Source organism: Diabrotica undecimpunctata, chromosome 3 (genome assembly GCF_040954645.1).
Source record: "Diabrotica undecimpunctata isolate CICGRU chromosome 3, icDiaUnde3, whole genome shotgun sequence".
In the NCBI taxonomy this organism is placed as follows: Eukaryota; Metazoa; Arthropoda; class Insecta; order Coleoptera; family Chrysomelidae; genus Diabrotica; species Diabrotica undecimpunctata.
The window spans coordinates 21998701-22011090 of NC_092805.1; the positions used below are offsets into that span (position 1 = coordinate 21998701).

General features: G+C 33.8%; 1 protein-coding gene across 7 annotated transcripts in view; it reads right to left on the minus strand.

The window, feature by feature from the left end:
- dsh (Segment polarity protein dishevelled) overlaps nucleotides 1-12390 on the minus strand; it is an 80573-nt gene that overhangs the window by 31088 nt on the left and 37095 nt on the right. The gene's annotated exons all lie outside the window — the stretch shown is intronic.

Here is a 12390-nt window from a genome sequence, read left to right on the forward strand (position 1 = left end):
CTAAGCTTATCGTGAAACATAAGTGGGGCAGAAACAAACGAACAAAAACCGTGTTGAAACTGGTTAAGGAGCGAAAAATGTGATAGCTAGTTAGCATAACCAATACGGCCAGAATGTTGAAGTACTTGTTGAAGTAAAGCCTCAACAAGAGGCTGACATAGATGAAGGAGATAAACAAAAGATTTTTGAGATCGCAAGGAAAAGGTCTACAGAGCTAAATAATCCCTTTATCAACAATATAAAATAAAGCTTGAAAACATGACATAGGATTCAATCTCAGACAAACCAAAATAAACGTTACGGACAGAAAAGTATCAAAGAAAACACCTGCATTTACATCGTTATCTTGTATATAGTAAAACCTTACCATCTCGAGGAATAAAAAACTGGTCGCTAAAGAGGAGTGGTCGTTTACGAGAGAACATAGGAAAATTAAAGCAACTGATCTTCATATTACGTTGTTTATTTAAATATTATAGTGATTTGTGTACCAAGGGCATTAAGTGGATGTTTATACCTGAGGGCAACTATCTTTATCACTCATTATCTTCTTCTCGTAACACTACAACCTGGAGCTGTTCTTGGCTGACTGCACAACTCGCTTCTATCTCGAATGATCGTCCATGATAGTTTTGTTAGATTGTTTAGATTGTTCTTAAATCTGATCCTAATGTTATCTCTCCATCGCATTCGTGGACGTCCTAAGGGCTTTCCCCCTGTCGGGGCCTCCTCCCAGATTAATTTGGTAAGGCGGTTATTACGGAGTCTGTGGACACGATCAGCCTATCTTAGACGTTCGGATTTAATAGTTTGGACTACATCGCTAGTTCTATACATATGTTTGACCTCTAGTGTTCGGTTCGTGGTAAGGTCAAAAGATTCTTCTAAGGATTTTCCATTGATTTTCTCAGTAACCACGTCTCGCACCCATACATTAGCACCGGTCTAATCACTGTTTTTTATATCCTAATTCTTGATGTACGTGTTAGGCTCGTGGATTTATTACTGTTGTGGAGGATATACATACATCTGTTTGCTGCCTGAATTCCCCTTTTATCTCTTCCGTGATATCGTTATCTGCGGTGATTGTCGCTCCTAGATATTTAAAACTCTCCACTCTTTCAAAGTTATATGGGTCTATTGTTACATTTTGCCCTATTCTATCTCGTCTCTTTTGTATGTTAATGCACATATATTTGGTTTTCTCTTCATTTACCTTTACACGGGATTTTTTGCCTTCATCTCTAATTTATTGAAAGTTTCCGTGTGTTATTAGTTTGTATAATTATCTATATAACGTTTCTCATCAGTACTTAAGGAAATCGGCCGGTATATTGTCGGAGCCTGGAGATTTGCGTACTTCAATTTGTTAATTGCTTGCAACGTTTCGTCTATTTTTGGATCCTATACCAGTGGGTCCACTCCAAGATATACATCCTCTCCATGTTCTTCCTCTTGACGTATGTTTAGTAAATTTTTGAAATATTCCTGCCATGTTTGAAGCAGTACCTCTTCGTTGATTAGTAATGCATCATTATTTTTCCTAAGTACAGACCCGCAGTTAGGTCTGAAGCATATCTTTTCGTTTGACACCAATTTGTAAACAGCTGGACTATTTGACTGTGTATTTCTTTCCATTTTTTCATGTTTCTGTTGTTCGTATTTCCTTTTTCTTTCTCTAATTAGTTTTCTTGTTTCTCATCGTGATGTATAGTTTTCTTTACTTTCTGTTGTTTCTTGTTGAAGCATAATGTTTCGCTTTTTCTGTCTGTCTTTTAGTCCTTCTTGCCATTCTTTATCAAACCATTTCCTTGTTCTCGTCCTGCGTTTTCTATTATTAATTCCGCTGTCTCTGTAATTGATTTTTCCATTTGTTGCCACAAGCTTCCGACATCATTGGTCTGGTCTACTATATTTAGCTGTTGTTTCATTTCCTGTACGTAATTCTCTCGATATTCCACTGTCCCAATCCTTCGTTCGTTGTAATTTAAGTGTCTGTGATGATATTCTCAACCCGATTTTTGCTCTCACTAGGTAATGGTCTGTATCTCCATCTACTCTCCTTAGGCATCTTACATCCACAACATTACTTCCATGTCTAGCATTGACAATTACGTGGTCAATTTGGTTCCGTGTGGAGTTGTCATTAGAGATTCAAGTCTGTTTATGAATGTTTCTATGTTGGAACGTCGTAGACTCTACAAGCATATTGTTTTGAGATATTTTTGCCATTATCGTTTAAGATATCGTGTAGCCTGTGTTGTTCTATTGTCGATCTTAGGCTAGGTTCTTTGTCAATTTTTGCGTTGAAATCTCTACAGACTATTCACATGTCTTTGATCTTCTCTTGGAGCACGTGCGGATATAATTGAGTATTGTACCATATTCCTTTCAGTCCAATATAATACAGTCTCTCACTGATGGGAGTAAAACTTATAACACATATATTTATTATCTGAGATGACGAATTTGTCTTTCTTTAATTTTAAAGGGTCAAAATCCATTCATTTTTGAGTGACACAATTTTAGTACTAATCGACGTTTCACTTCGGAGGAAGGCGATGGATAGACGTGACTGGAAGAATTCTTGAGGATACTTGGACCCACGCACGATTGTAAAGCCAGAATGATGATGACGACGACGTTCCACTTCAATTATAAACAGATTCCTCAACATTTAGTTCGTAACTTACACAATTGAAAAAATAACTAAAATATAAACGTTAACAATGGTCAACGCATAAATTGCTCCTTATAGAGCAGTTACACGAAACGTCTTTGTATGAAGTTTATGAATTCTGTAGGCAGGAAACATGTACATGCCATAAAAGCCGTATGTAAAGTGTTGCATGAGGATTTCTTCATTCCTTCCTTTCATTCCCACTTTATAAGTGTTCTTATTTAAAGTTAGGTTCGAACTGAGTTTTCAACTTGCGTGACTTTTTTAAAAGTAATTTGTAAAGATTATAGATCTACACTATACCACGTGTCCCGAAGCAAGATTTTGCCTTTTTTCATCCTTCTGGACCTAGTTTAATGGAACCACATAATCTAACAAGAAATAAAAGCACGCATTAACTCTTTTAAGCCGTAGTAACCCTTGTAACATAATTTAAGTTATGGCGTACGCATCATCCGAAAAAACTTATTATTATTTCAATACCTGTGGAAATTTTTGTAGTAGAAATTATGTCCAAAATCGTGTGTAAAATAAAATTTTTTGTAAAAGTAAGTTTAAAAGGTTGTATTATATATTTTATTTCATACAAGTAAATTTTTTTGGGCTATTTTCTATGGGTGTGAAAAGCTCATTGAAATCGGGTGACTATTAAGAATAACATATTGGATATACCAATTTGGATAACCAAGACCAAGATAGACCCGTTGAGAGAGCATCTAAACGTGTAAGATGTTATATTTGTCCACGTAATAATATCAAACAATCACTTGTACGAGCCCTAACAACTATATGTTGAAACAATTTTGCGAATATAATAACCAATTTACGGAAATTCTTTTATTTAATTTTTTTTTAATTGTAAATATGAAATTAACAATATTTTTGAAGTTATACTTCTATACGCTCGTTCAACGATGGAAATTTGTGCGGGAGTGAATCGGCAAAATCATTACATATGTAAGATATAGGTAAGAGAGAGACAGAAAATATATTTTCTCTCTCTTTCTCTCATAAAAATGTTCCTTTTGTAAATATATTTAATATTTATTAATATTATTATTATTTTATATTAATTCGGTAGATATATACATTTGGCCAAAGTCTTTTACAAATAAATATTCTTCCTGGAACTTCTATGATTCGTAATAACCTTTTCATTTTTGGAATACAATAAATAAATAAACACAAATACAAAATACAACCAAAAAACTGACATCTTAATAATGTTCTTGCCAAATAATGACATTGATTAGCTACCTTATTATTTAAGGTAACTGGTCGAATGAGTTAAAGCGCGGTATTTATAACCAGAAGTCGCGAGTTCGATCCCAATGAGGGAATATATTTTTTTAATTATTATGTTCTGATTTTTGTCACTTTGGTTTTAAAAATCAAAGAATGGAAAAATCATAATATCTTTTTTAATATTGTTTCGATAATTTTATACATTATTTAATTTTCCAAACTATTTTATTTATCATTGAATATTTAGTACATATAATAGCCATGGGCGTAGAGATGAAAGGGACAAATATAATGATTGTTATTTTAAATTTCTTTTATATATATGTTTATATGTATGGAGGTAAATCTCAAAAAGGTTGATTTTATTTTAAATTAAGATTTTTTGGCATATATATGATACTAGTGACATCCATCGTGGAAAAAAGAGTTATTCTTTCACCGAGAGTTAATTTAATAAGATTTTCACAATTTAGTGGGGACTTTAACACGCTGCCACAAAGAGTCAAAAAAATCCAGGGACCTAATGATTTATACAAGTGCTTTTAAATAATATATTAATTTCTCCATGGTCCCATTTAAAAGTATCTTACAAAATGACGCCAAGACGCTATTAATAAAGCTGAGGCTTAGTTCAGTTACCTAAAAATTTAGTAATTCAAGTTTTAAGGTTCAGAAAAGAGTTGTTTGGGTTATTTCGTTTTTTTTTTCACGTTAGCATATTGAATAAATTCATTCATTTTCGCTAGAATATAAGTTTAATATGTTGTAATTATCTCCACAATTTATGAGAACAAACTATATACTAAAATTTTTGACCCTTTTACTATTTATTATTAAGGACTGATTATTGTCTGTCTGTTTTTCTCCCTTTATGTGCTATAACTATAAAGGAAAAATCCTAAAAACTTGATACTTGTTCCAAAGCTTGGTCCAAGGTCGAACCCTATTGAATTTCTTCTTCTTATTCTTTATAAGCAATTCTGCTTGTTCATTGGCGAATTAATACATCTATGGAAGGTTGTCAATCCGGCTTTTGCCCGGCTGTCCAATACTTCTGGTGACTTACCTCTTGCTATTTTGATGACACGGGTCTCCCTCATTCTGCTTATGGGGTTATTCCATTTTAATTATTCGCTTATACATTGTACGGTACATTTTCTTCTAATGTTTTCGATTCTCTTTCTATCTCTCAGCGTATTTCCTGTAACACTTCTCAGCAATCTCACTCTCATCTCTGCCGTTTCAAGTAGCCTTTGTGTTGTGGTTGTGTCGGGTTTTGTTTCTGAGGCATATGCCATTATTGGTCTTACACTGACTTTATAACTTCTTGACTTCATCTCAGTGTTTCGCCATATAGTGTTATTAATCAATCCTGTCAGTCTATTTGCTTTTTGTACTTGATTTCTCACTTCTTTGTCCAAGACTCCATAGATGCACATTAGTAATAATGGTATTTTATTTCCATTACTTTTCATCAAAATATTGATTCAATTCTTCATTTACTATACTCCTATTACAGGTCAAATGTTGTTTATATACAGCAAACGATGCACCATATACCTATATTCCTGATTCTGCTTCTCTTTCTGCTCTCTTTTACCTATAGCATTACATATGTAATGATTGTGCAGATTGACTCCCATATAAATTTGTAACGGCGAACGCGTGTATGGAAGTATAACTTCTACCGGCAGTACCACTGGACTGCCACACCCGTTTTTTATGGTGTTTTTGCGGCTTAATTATATATTTTATATTGATTACTATTTAATTGTTTGATAATGGAAAACTGCTGACTATATTGGAATATTTTTTGCTTTTCCTCATGTTTCTTGAATTTTATCAGCCTGGCACAAAGAAGGCTTTGAAATCAAACATACGAGTAGGTAGTGCGTTGTCAACAATAATTTTCACGCGTATTTGAGTATGAATAAAGACAACCGTCAGTTTTATTAAAAGTAAAATATAATAATGGCACGTGGAAAACCTATTGATACAAAAGTTCGAGAAATTATTATTCATCAGTACCATGAAGGGAAAAGAATGCGTGAAATTTACAGTGAATTGACTGTAGCAACAACTACTGTGTTTAATATAATTAAGAAATATGGTGAAACTGCCAGTATTGATGTTTGCGGCAAAAGCTCATTCCGTTCAAAAGCTGTTTCTAAAAGGAGTGTAAAGCATTTAATTAGAATACGTAAGTCGGGAAGAAGTAATGCACTACGAGCAATAACTGTTAGAAGAAATAGAGAAACTTGGATGAATGTTTCCAGAGAATCCTGTCGCAAATATATCCAGAAAAGCGGTCTTAGTTTTTATAAGGCATGTTTGATAGGTTCTTCTTTGCGATATAAATTTTCTATTTTTTGATTTATTCGAGTAGGATAAAGAAAAACCATAGTTAACAAAAAGTCAAAAAAGGAATCGTTACATTTGGCTAAATCAAAACTTTCGTGGACCAAACATAACTGGGACAAAGTTATCTATAGCGACGAAAGCAAATTTGATGTCTGCGTGGAAGATTATCGAAAGCGTGTGATTCGGGAAAAAACAGAAGCATTCCATAAGTTTTTTTAGGAACCTTTTTCGATAAGGATTTCTCAAAAGAACTGTAAAATTTCTACTGGGCATCATGGGGTAGGGTTGTATGTCAGCCAAAGGGTTGGGAACTTCATAAATTTTATTGAGGCCATAGTAAACGCAGGAAAATATCAAAATATCCTTGAATATTCGTTTCTACCAAGTGCGGCAAAGTTATATCTATCCTGAGATTACATCTTTCAGCAGAACGGAGCCTCACGGCTAAATCTACCAATAAATGTATGGGATAACATAACATTAAAGTTTTGTCATATCCTTCTAGCATCCTGGAACTTAATCCAATAGACACTTTGGTACAAAATAAAACAACGCCTAAGAAATAACCCTCAGCGTACTTTACCACAATTACGTGCTAAATTACAAGAAATATGGGATAGTTTCAATTAAGTTCAGGCTGTTATTCAAGCTAAGGGCGACGTTATGCCTTATTATTTTTTATTTTAATTTGTTAAAAACCTCGTTCCAATTTTTAGTTGTCAGCATTTTTTCGCTATCAAACAATTAATTAAATATTAATCAACACAAAATATATAATTAAACTGTAAAAATAATTCCATACACAATAAAAAAATGTTGTTAATTTCATATTTACACTTGAAAAAATTAAAATAAAAGAATTTCGGTAAATTGGTATTTTATTCGCAAAATAACTGCTTGTTCCAAGATATTAGTTGTTAGGGTTCGTATGTAAAAATCATTATATCAAAACAAATATTTGTAATATATGTAAGGATTAGCAATTTGTTTGTTGATTTGTTTATATTCACACATTAAATTTTGATTTGAATTTTTTAAAGATATTTGAACATTTCTAAATGAGAATTCTTTATTTTCGACGCAATAATGTGTTTTTTTTTGTTTGTTTCAAGATTTTCAACATTCATCTAGTTTTATTACTGACCCTGTATATTTTGTTCCTGAAACATCCGTAGTAATATATGTTGTTTTTATAGTTTTATTATTAACAATATATTATTTTTTCACTTTTGCATATTTACTTTTTGTTTTATTTACACAAAAAATTCAAAGGTCTAACTTGACCCCGCCATACCTGGTTATGTTGACACCTTAAACTGAAATTCAGATATGTACTATATTATAATCCAGTGGAATGATTATTTCTGTGTATTTTTTTTCTACTCCACCATGGAATGGAAATATTGGATTTTATAAAAAAGTAGAACAAACATAGGCGAACATCGCATACTGATTACAAAAATAGACGAATGAGAGATATATACCTTTCGCACGTTGACGTAAATAAAAAGAGGCTGTTACGAATAATGATGCAGCGCCTTAATATAGTACTAAGTAATAGTAATCTGAAAACCTACTTTGCACATACGTTACCGATTGCTCCATAAATAATTATCATAATGTTTGGTTCTGAAACTATTCTGTTCTGACATTTTTATATTAAATAATTTCCATACCATTATTTTTAATGAAACATACTTGCAAGAGACGAACCAATAGTTAGTGAACTATTGCTGTGTTTAGACAATTTTTAATAACTTGTAATATTTATAAACTATTAAATATACAAGGTGTATGCCCACTTTAAAAAATACCTTGTAAAACCTTCTTGGCATCATCTTCTTAGACCAGGGGAGACAAACAGTTATTTATTTTTGAAATATTTTTTTCTACAACGCACAGATTTTTGGTAAATAGATTTTTTCCCTTTTTCCCTCCTGCCCGGAGGGGTGGTTTTATGGGAAACCCGGGGTAGGAGTAGTAAACTTTTTTGCATATTTTCTGGAGTCCCAAAATTAACATTCTTAGCAAAGTTCAGCTTGTTCGTATGATTTTTAGTAGCATTTTCGGCTTTTACAACTGGAGTATAACTAAATTAATTTATTTATAACAAAACTAAAGCATCTTTAGTTTTGTTTCTCAAATTTCTCCATTGGAAGCCGAGAGAATACATTTTTTACGTATACGATTTTGAACTTTGAAATTCAATTTTCGTCAACCTAATTTTTTTGGTATTTTCACGCATAATACCGATGGTTCTTATTATTATAATACATATATGTATATGTTATACATATTTTGAAGGTATGAAAATTTTTCTGTGGGCCGGTTGTAGGGCAGAATATTAAAGAAGAGGGTTGAAAGACAGATACAAGATATTGAAGAACAAAGCGGCTTTCGTACCGGGAGATCCTGCCTTGATAATATATTTATCCTACGACAAATAATTGAAAAGCGTGTCGAAAGAAGTAGAGAGACCCATTTGGTATTTATAGACCTTGAGAAAGCATATGATACTGTCCCGTTAAAGAAAATGTTTGAGGTCCTCGAAAGGTCCGGATTGGATTCGACGTATATCCGAGCGATATATAAATTGTACGAAAATGCAGTTAGTTGTGTAAAAATTGGAACCAGAACCTCAAATGAATTTAGAGTCACTAAAGGCCTAAAGCAAGGATGCTGTTTGTCACCGACACTCTTTAAAATATACGTCCAAGAAGCATTGAGGAATTGAAGAAATAAATGTAGATTTATGGGCATCGAAGTGGGACAAGAAACTCTGTATACATTGTTGTTTGAAAATGATCAGGTGGTGGTTGCAACCGATGAGGAAGATATAAATTATATGAATCGAAAATTATTTGAGGAATATGCCAAATGGGGGCTTACTGTAAACATAAGCGAAACACAATATTTAAAACTTGGAGGAAATACCACAGATCTGAGGCTTGAAAACGCAGTCATAAAAGGCTGCAACCAGTATAAATATCTAGGAAGCATCATATCAGCAGATGGCAGAGTTAAGATAGATGTACAAAACCGAATAACCCAAGGGAAAAAATGCATCCGAATACTGAATTCATTACTGTGGTCTAATAAAATAAAGATGCATACCAAACTTCGCGTATACAGAGCAATTGTAGAACCAATTACCACATATGGTGCCGAATGTTGGACGATGACAAAGAATGAACGAGATAAAGTAGACGTTGTGGAAATGGATTATCTTAGAAGGTCATGTCGAGTATCGAGAATGGAAAGAATCAGGAATGAGGAAATACGAAACCGTACAGGAATTAGAGATACTCTTTCAGATAGAATACAAGGAAGGCAATTACAATGGTATGGTCACGTGATGAGAATGGAGGAGGAGCGGTGGCCAAAGAAAGCCTTAATGTATGTTCCACCAGAAAGAAGGAAAAGGGGAAGACCACCAAATTCCTGGAGAAGAGAAATTACAAAAACAATGCAATCTAGAGGCTTAGAAGAGGGAGATTGGAGAGATAGGAAAAGATGGAGGCTGTAATTGTTCAAAGATTATCATTCTATTGTTTATAACTTCGTCGCAAATACTGGTCAATTTTGACCGGTTGTATCTCAGGAACTACTGCTCGTAATTCAACTTTTTTTTTTCTTTTAAAAGAACCGTCTTGCCGAGTCTTTTCTCCAACACCATTTACTGAATTTAATTTAAGCTAATAGTTACCTAGATATTCAATTTGTTTATAAGCCAAAAAACTTAAAATCTAAAAAAATAGAGAACACACAGATTAAATAAAAATACCAAACCTTTCGACAAAAACTGTTTCTCACTTCGGTAATGACCTGAATAATATAATTCACAAGTAGAAGCACTCCAACAAACGAGTAGATTATTGCATATTTGCTGACAACAATGTTGTATTTGCAATCGATAAATATATTGTAATAATATTTATGATCGCATTAAGGATTTAGGTAACATTAAAATTTTTAACAATAATGGCAGTTAGTTTCTGGAAAATAAACCTAGACAACACACAGGTTGATATTGTAATAAGTAACTAAAGAAGTAACGTAAACTGATTTTAAGGAAACCTACTAAATATAAGACATCAATACAAATCAGAAGCTACTTTAAGCTCACATGAGAAGATCACTATAAGGTAATAGATAAAATTAAAGAACGTTTAAGATACCTTGACTGCAGAGGAAAGCTATAAAAAAAAATTCGGCCTAGCCCATAGGCCCATTGCTACAAATGTAATTACAATTTTGTTACCTTGGAACACTTGTTGCGTAAGTAAATGTAGAGTGTACATTTGATTAGACAAATTATTTATTTTATACAGTTGTTTATAAAATGCTGTTTTTTTTTGAGAAAAATATTCATCTCGATATTTTCTTCCGCCTACTATTACTTACTATTTTATAGTGAAAAACCACCACTCTATAAGTAAGAAGACAATTGATCAGCTCTTCCTATAAACTAAATTCTAAATAAATTGAGTAAATAAGTTGAGAAAACCAATTCATAATATTTTTATTGATTTCAAACAATCCTATGACCCAATCTAGGAAAGCTAGTTATATAACAGCTACAAAAAACAACATCCCCTCGAAATATATTTGACTAGAAAAATCAACGATAGACTCAACAAAAGCAAGGGTTCGCATACAGAATAAACAATTAGTGAAATCTTATAAATAGTCAAAGAGCTAAACTTTTCAATCTGGCTCTTACGATAACTAAATGTCAAAAGCGTCAATCACCTAATAAACAAACTAATACATCTTGCGTCTTATGCCGATGACATTAACATATACCGCAGAGCGAAGGGAGCGACGAAAATATATTCACCACCGAAAAGAGCACCCTAGGGGATCCTTCTTGTGGCCTGCTCGGTTATCGTGCGTTGGCTATTAAATTGTCTATACCAATTTTGTCAGTCGGTCAGATAGCCAAGCGGGTCAGGCGGCCGACTCTCATTCGCTTCACTGTCGAATGGTTAAGCGGATGTGCGTTCAAGCCCTGGTTCGGTGTACAGAAAAATAAAAAAGGCTAACGCAGCAGTTTAAAATTATAAAACGAATCTGAGGCTTAGACTAGAATATGCTGGTGTCTTGAAATTAGACTAGAATATGCTGGTGTCTTGAAATTTGTTTGGTTAGGTTCTTCTTCTTCTTCACGTGCCATTTCCTCTAAGAAGGTTGGCAACCATCATGGCAATTCGCACTTTCGACGCCGCTGCTCTAAAGAGGTCAGCAGAAGTGCAGTTAAACCAAGCAGTTGGTTAGGTTATTTGGGTTCAATTACCTAGGAGTAGAGATCACTAGTGACAGGGATATAAGAACAGAGACCACAAGGCAAGCATCAAAAGCGGCAAGAGTAAGCGGTTGCCTCCGGGAAACCATATGGAGAAACAAATATCTAACCACGGAAAGCAAAATGAAAGTATACAAGACCAATCCTAACATATGCAGCGGAGACAAGGACCGATACAAGAAAGACGAAACAACAAATCAACAATATCGAAATGAAAGTATTAAGATCAATAGCGGGCAAATCATTAAGAGACAGACAAACCAACCGAAGTATACGCGAACAATGCAAAATTCAAAATATTAACAGGTGGAGAAAAACAAGAAAAAAAAAACTGGAACGAACATGTAAACCGAATGGGACCAGATAGATTAGCGAACATCTGTAAAAACAACAAGCCATATAGCAGAAGACCCGTTGGAAGGCCACCAAAAAGGTGGCAAGATAATGTACAGTCAACAACGACTGAAACAGAATAAGAGGCAGACAAACAGGAGTAATCCTAGTCACGCGAAGAAGAAGAAGAAGAAGGTTATTTGGGGTGAGGATATTACCAGATGACGTCACATATAACTACCTGCTTTGGGGACAAGAATCGGTCCGAAATTCTAGTTTTTGAAATTTTCGTTTTGGCCAGCTTTTTATGTAAAATACCACTCTGTGCAGTGGTCATAACTTTCACCAGTTAACTTGGTTGCTTCTCAAATATGTGCAATATTTATAGCCTTCGTGTGCTTTCTTTGATCCGAATCGATATTGGAATTGGGCTAATCACAGAGACCGTGGAACACACGGAAAATAT